Genomic DNA, 7156 nt, shown 5'->3' with positions numbered 1-7156 from the left:
ATTTGCAGTCCCACCAGCAATGCATGAGTGTACCCTTTTCCCACATCCTCGCCAATCAATTCTCTATTCTCATCTTTTTAGTTCTTCTCAAGGTAAATTGCCAGTTGCTGTAATCTGAAACCTTAATACCTTCAGAATCTTGCTTGTTGTATCTTATCTTTTTGGTTTAAGTACATTTATGCTTGTGCTTATTTTATATTCTGTTGGTTTTGTTATTATTTTTTCTCCAAAGACTCTAGACATTTGGCCTAAGTGATAACATTTCCCATATATTCTCACTATTTGCTTTGACCGTGTGTAGGGTGTCAAGTCTTTTTCATTTTTTTCTTTCCTATTAATATTTGTGCTCTGTGAGCAAGGCACCTGAGAACCTCCAGCTTCAAGTTCCCTAACAATGCATTTGGAAACATCACAAACTTGCACATCATGTTTCCTCTAGAATCAGGTTACTCTAGACTTTTCCAGTATTTGGAAAAAAAGAATTTCCAGTATTTGGTCCAATATAGTGCTAAGGTTAAAATATTTCCTTCTTTGATTATAAGATAGACTTATCTGAGATTTTTCTTTTATTTTGCTGCATTTCTAAGGTTCAGCGCAAACATTGGGCCAGCTTCATAAAGTTTGTAAGGTAAAGGTCATCTTTCTGTGCACAATAGAATAATTTCTGTGGAAAAGTTGTTATCTATTTTTTGAATATTTGTACACAGAGGATAACCAAATCTTCATCTCAGCCCAGATCTCTTAACTACTAATCCGCTTGCAGTTCCAATAACTTTTCAGAAAATGTAGCATAATCAAAATGGGACCCACCACAACACTGGCCCATGCTGTGTCCTTGCTTTCTTCTATCCAGGTTACTGAGTGAATTCAACAGATTTTCCAAGCCTCTTGAAAACCCAGATGTCTTATTGATGCTTCATTTTTAGTGAAGCTGATCAAATCCATGCCCTTCTAATTTTCATTTCTGAGATCCTTCGGTTCTGTTTTGAATTTTCTGTAATCATTTTATTCATCTTTCAAAATGGTTTTCTTTCCTCCATTCTTGTCCCATTTCATTATGTTTCATAATGGAGCATAATCTTTTTAAAGTGGGATTTGGTTTCTCACCTATGTAACTTTTTTCTTAGTTTTCCATTGACCCTGGAATGAAATTTACATTACTTATGTGCCTTTTGTGGACATTATATAATGTCACAATTTCTTGCCTTTCCAGCAGGCTATCTTGCTGCTCCTTACCACATACTTCAAAACTCCAACCATACTAAAATGTAGTCCGCCCTTGGAATCCATGGGAAATGGGTTCCAAGTCATTCTGTGGATACAAGAATCCATAGATACTCAATCCCATTAAATAAAATGGTATGGTAGTTGTATATCATCTATCCACCTCTTCCCAAATACTTTATATCATCTCTGGATAACTTATAATACTGAATACAATGCAAATACTGTGTGACTAGTTGTTATACTGTATGTAATTTTTTTGCTGATATTGTCTATTTATGGTTGGTTGGAGAGATGATTATATTCTGCATTATTGAACAAGTATCACTATTGTTCAATGACCATATCTTCTTTTAGTCTGGAATGTAAAATTAAATTATCTCCAGATTTCCAGCCTCTCTTTCCTTGCTATTTTCCCCTGTCAAACATATACCAATTTGATAGTCTTAGCTTAGAGTCCTCTTCTTTCCAAAAGACTTTTTGATAAGCCTCTCTAAGTGAGATACCCTCCTATGGATACAGTAAGCCATGTACTATCAGTGGCCCTACCATTCATAATGGTGCATGTAAATGGTCCATTGGCCTATCCTTCTCTTCCACAGATTGATATATGTATATACTTGTGTGTGCTTTCTTACCAAATGGGGTATATCTCTAGCTATCTATCTGAGGGAAAAATTATTGTATGACTAATTTCACAGCTGGATTTTATAATAACATAAAAGATGTTGCAGATATTTATGTATCAATGGAAGTACTACCACAGAAACATTTTCCAAGCTGTACCAGAGAAGACCAATTCCATGAAGAATTCGCAGCAAATATTCACTAATCATAGATGTGTAATGAATAAATAAAGTACCAAGAGATCTAACATACAGAAATTTTAATATTTAAGTCACAATTGTAAAAACACTTTATAATAGGGCTGTATTCCCTTACATTTCCTGTAAGTAGCTTTGGAATAAATTCTTAGGCTAAGGCTTTGGGAAATGCCATTCAACAACATGCCTGTGACCATGCTCTGTGCTTTCATTTATTTTCTGATTATTTCCCTTGAACATGGAAAAGTCTATAGTCAGCAAGTGTTTGCTCACTGAAAGGGGAGATGAATTCTCCTATGCCTGATTAATTTTAGCATCCTTTTCTCAGATGGTGAACTAGTACTTTGAAGATGTGTATTGCTCCCATGGTGCTTTCTATTGTGTGGCAGCCACTTCTCTAAAATGAATGGAGGAGAAAGTTCCAGGTGCTGCTTCCTTTTAGGCTTACTAAATGGCAAATAACTTATTTTACATGGTTGTTTGCTTCCCCTGGTATCAATTACAGACTAAATCTGCAGCACCAAGAATTCTATCCTTTCAGTTTTCTCAAACTCTAGATTTCTATCCTAATTCCAAAATGCCTCCACTTTATCATTGATTGTGACACTCATTATACATTAATGAAATCACTCGGTGGTAGGTAGGCAGAAGTGGCATCTTCAGAGGTGGTGTCTGCTTAGCACCAACTGGCTTATCATGCAGGGTCTGAGCTATGAGACAGAATGAGCGATGGGTTTGTGGGAATCTCTGACAGTCTTTCTGCAGGGTTTCCATTCTTAGGTTCCTCTTGGGTATTGGAAGTTCATCAATCTGGTCTCCTTCTCTGTATGTTTTATGCTTTCATGAATGCTTGGAAAGATCTATTAACTGATTTAATTGACTCGCTGAACATTTTTGTAGCTCCCATTTCCTCAGTGAGTACACTGGCTGATACTTTCAGCCTTGCATGCCAACAGCCAGGAGGTATGCTTCTTCTTCTTTTTTTTTTTTTTTAATTTGTACCTTAGCACTTCAATTCATGTCTGTGGCGTATGCACTAAGGAATACCCATCTTTGTGTTTGCAGTTACAGGCCTGTATGTGCCATTTAGTATTTAAAATTATGTAATTTCTAATAATGCATAAGCTGATAAATCTGAGAAAATAAATAAAAATAAATAATTGAACTGGTTCAATGCTCAAAAAGGCTAATTGATCTTAAACATCTCCAGGAGATGATTAAGAAAAAGATAACAATAAAAATCTGCAAAGTTCATATGCGTGCTAGGGCAGTTAAATTTTTAACTGTCTTTATGTTATCTCTCCAAATATAGCAAAATTGGAAGTCAGAGATGAAACTTTATGCTGGGAAATGGTGTTGGGAAAACTTGGTATCCAACTGAAGATGAGTGAAGCTACAAAAAAAAAAAAAAAAAAGAAAGAAAGAAAGAAAAGAAATAAAAATGTATTGGAAACTTAAATGTGAAACTTGAAGCCACTAAAAGAAGGGAAAATCTTCAGGACATTGGAACAGGCAAGAGATTATTAGAAAATATCCCCAAACACAGGAAACAAAAGCAAAAATAGACAAATGGAAATTACATCAAGCCAAAAAGCTTCTGAATAGGAAAGGAACAATTAATTATCAGAGTGAAAAGACAACCCACAGATTGGTCGAAAATATTGGCAAACTATTCATCTGAAAAGGGTTAGTATCCAGAATATATAAAGAACTAAAAAAATGAAAAATAAAAAACCAAATACATTGGACAAAGGGCAATAGATCAAAATAGACATATCTCAAAGAAGACATACAAATAGGCAACAGATATATGAAAAAATGCTCAATATTACTAATCATTAGGGGAATGCAAATCAATATCACTATGACATATCACTTCATACTAGTGAGGAAAAAGATAACAAGCACTGGAAAAATTGAGGAGAAAAAGAAATTATTTCACACAGTTGCTAAGAGTATAGGTTAGTGGAGTCATTGTGAAAAACAAATGGAGTCTCCTCAAAATTTAAAAATAGAGCTACCATATGATACCTCAATTCTATTACTGGGTATATGCTGGGAGCCACAGCCAATTAATATGATGCATGGCATTTTTGATTGAAAGGTGATGCCAGCTAGCCATTGAGATGATACGATTATGTTAAAAAGTACATTCATATGGATACCGGACTCCTGCTGCGGGACTCCTGGAGAGTTCCCATTGGTTGGGAAAGTGCAGTAGGAGGGAATTCCGGGGAGGCGCTTGCGCTAGAGTTCCGGGAAGGAACCAGCAGAACGCCGCGTGGGTGGATCGGGAAGCTTCCCGGGCGGACGTGTTATTGGCGGTTCTTTCAAATAAAGTTTGTTCCTGTTTGAGTGGCTCGTGATCTTGTGCCCAGCCAGACAGCGGCAACTGGTGGCCCTGTACGGGGAGCGCCTGAAGCTTGGAGGTGAGTAAAATTGCTCGCCCCTGAGGGAAGGCGACAGAATGGGTGACCATTTCAAAAAACAATGTGTTCTTCTTTTGATTTATTTTGTTTTTGTTTCAAGCTGCCTATCCCTAGAATTTTCTCAGGCAAACTGGGAAAAATGGTTGGCTCAAGGCTTGAAGTTGTTTGGCCCGGAGAAAGAGAAAATTGATACAACTATTCTTTGCTCCGTTTTTGTTTCATTCTGTTTCGGCTTTGTTTTATGCTACCTTACTGGGTTGCGTTACCTTTATAGTAGATTAGAAACTAGTAAAAAACAAACCGAAAAACTGTTAAGTAAATTGTTAGAGGTCCAAACTGTGGTAGAAAACATGTCAGGTCAAGCAAAAGAGAAGGTCTCTCCAGCTAGTCAGACAGAGGAAAATTTGAAGAAAGAAAGCTTAGAGGAAAAACGACCATCAGTTGGGGAGTTACAACAGGAGGCTGCTACTAACTCCGTTCTATCACCAGAGGGCGTAAGAGCTGAGCGGCCCTCAATTCCTGTAGTTAATGCACAAAATCCTAAGGCAAGATCCCAAAGACTAGCATGCCCTGTACTTGAGCAGGCAGGAGGGCAACGAATTCATCGCGCTCTAGATTTCAAAACAGTAAAGCAATTAAAAGAGGCTGTAACAACCTATGGCCCGCAAGCACCCTTCACCATAAGCATGGTTGAATCTATTACCAACTTAGACATGACACCAGCAGATTGGGCTAACATGTGTCGATCTGTGCTAAATGGAGGACAATATTTGTTATGGAAGGTTGCCAATGAGGAATTCTGCATGGAGACAGCTAGGCGAAATACAGCAGCCGGTTACCCTCAAAGAAATCTGGAGATGTTGTTAGGAAAGGGACCTTATGAGGGTCAACGGCAACAAATTGAATATGATCCTGGTGTATACGCACAAATTGCTGCAGATGCAGTTAGGGCATGGAAAACTTTACAGGGGCATGGAGATTTACAAGGACAGTTATCTAAGGTAATACAAGGAACTAACGAACCTTACGCTGAATTTGTAGATAGGCTTATTCAGACAGCTTCTAGGATATTTGGAGATGTAGAACAAGCAATGCCATTTATAAAACAACTGGCTTATGACCAAGCAAATCGTTGCTGCAGAGAGGTCATTAGACCATGGAAACATGAAGATTTAAACACATATATTAAATTATGTAGAGACATTAATGAACAAGGACAAGTCTTAGCAGCAGTACAACAGGCTTTAGATGCCAGGCCAAAAACATGCTACAATTGTGATCAGACAGGACATTTTAAAAGGAATTGCCCCATAGGAGGAGGGTTTAACAAAGCTAGGTATCAAAGGAATAGAATACCAGGTATTTGCCCACGATGCCGTAGAGGGAGACATTGGGCTAATGAATGCCGTTCTCAAACCACCATAGAGGGCACTCCGTTATCAAAAAACGGACAAGGATCAAGTGTTTACCCACGATATCGTGGAGAAAGGCATCAGGCTCCATTGCCAAAAAACGGACTGGAGGGCCCAATGCTCCGGGGCCCAAAACCACAAATATACGGGGCAATGGAGGAACCCAGCAGCACCATCAAGGTAGTGCCCAGGACACATTATCCATTAAATCCCTCATCAGACAAACTAGAGGGAGCGCAGGGCTGGACATCTGCGCCTCCGCAAGAGCAGTACTAACTCCAGAGATGGGAATTCAAATCATTCCCACAGGAGTAAAAGGACCTCTTCCCCAAGGAACGGTAGGCTTATTATTGGGACGCAGTTCTTCCACACTAAAAGGACTTATGATAAGTCCCGGGGTAATTGATCCCGATTATGAAGGTGAAATAAAAATTATAGCTAGTTCTCCAAGAGGCATATCAGTTATCTCACCAGGGGATAGAATAGCACAGTTACTAATAATACCCAGCCTACATGATAAATTTTCTAGTCGTACTGTAGAAAGAGGTACCAGGGGATTGGGCTCCACAGGTGTAGATTGGGCTATGCTGTCTTTAAATTTAGATTCTCGCCCCATGCTAAAACTAAATATTCAAGGATACGACTTTAATGGGCTACTGGACACAGGTGCAGACCTTAGCATCATATCTAGTCAGGAATGGCCAAAACATTGGCCATTACAACAAGCCACTCAAACGCTTCGAGGCCTAGGAGTGGCTACTAATCCCCATAGAAGTGCAATGGTATTAGATTGGAAGGATCCTGAAGGATGTGAGGGAACTATACAGCCATATGTATTGGATCATCTTCCTATAAATTTATGGGGACGAGATGTCCTAGATCAATTAGGTTTAACGTTAACAAATAACATCAATCCTAATGCGCCCACTACTAGGGCTAAACAAGGTTTTAAAAAAGAAAAAAGATTAGGAAAACAAGGACAAAATATAGCAGCACCAATTCAAATAGATCAAGGAACAGACAGACATGGGTTGGATTTTCAGAAAGGGCCACTGAGACAATAAAAATTACTTGGAAATCAGAAAGACCAGTGTGGGTTCCTCAGTGGCCCCTGACTAAAGAAAAGATACAAGTAGCCCATGATCTGGTTAAACAACAATTAGCGAAAGGACATATACAACCTTCCATATCTCCCCATAATACTCCCATTTTTGTTATTAAAAAGAAATCTGGTAAATGGAGATTATTACAAGATTTAAGAGCCATT

Source organism: Callospermophilus lateralis, chromosome 4, assembly GCF_048772815.1.
Source record: "Callospermophilus lateralis isolate mCalLat2 chromosome 4, mCalLat2.hap1, whole genome shotgun sequence".
Lineage (NCBI taxonomy): Eukaryota > Metazoa > Chordata > Mammalia > Rodentia > Sciuridae > Callospermophilus > Callospermophilus lateralis.
The sequence above is the reverse complement of the archived record's forward strand: the minus strand, read 5'-3'. Positions refer to the sequence as shown.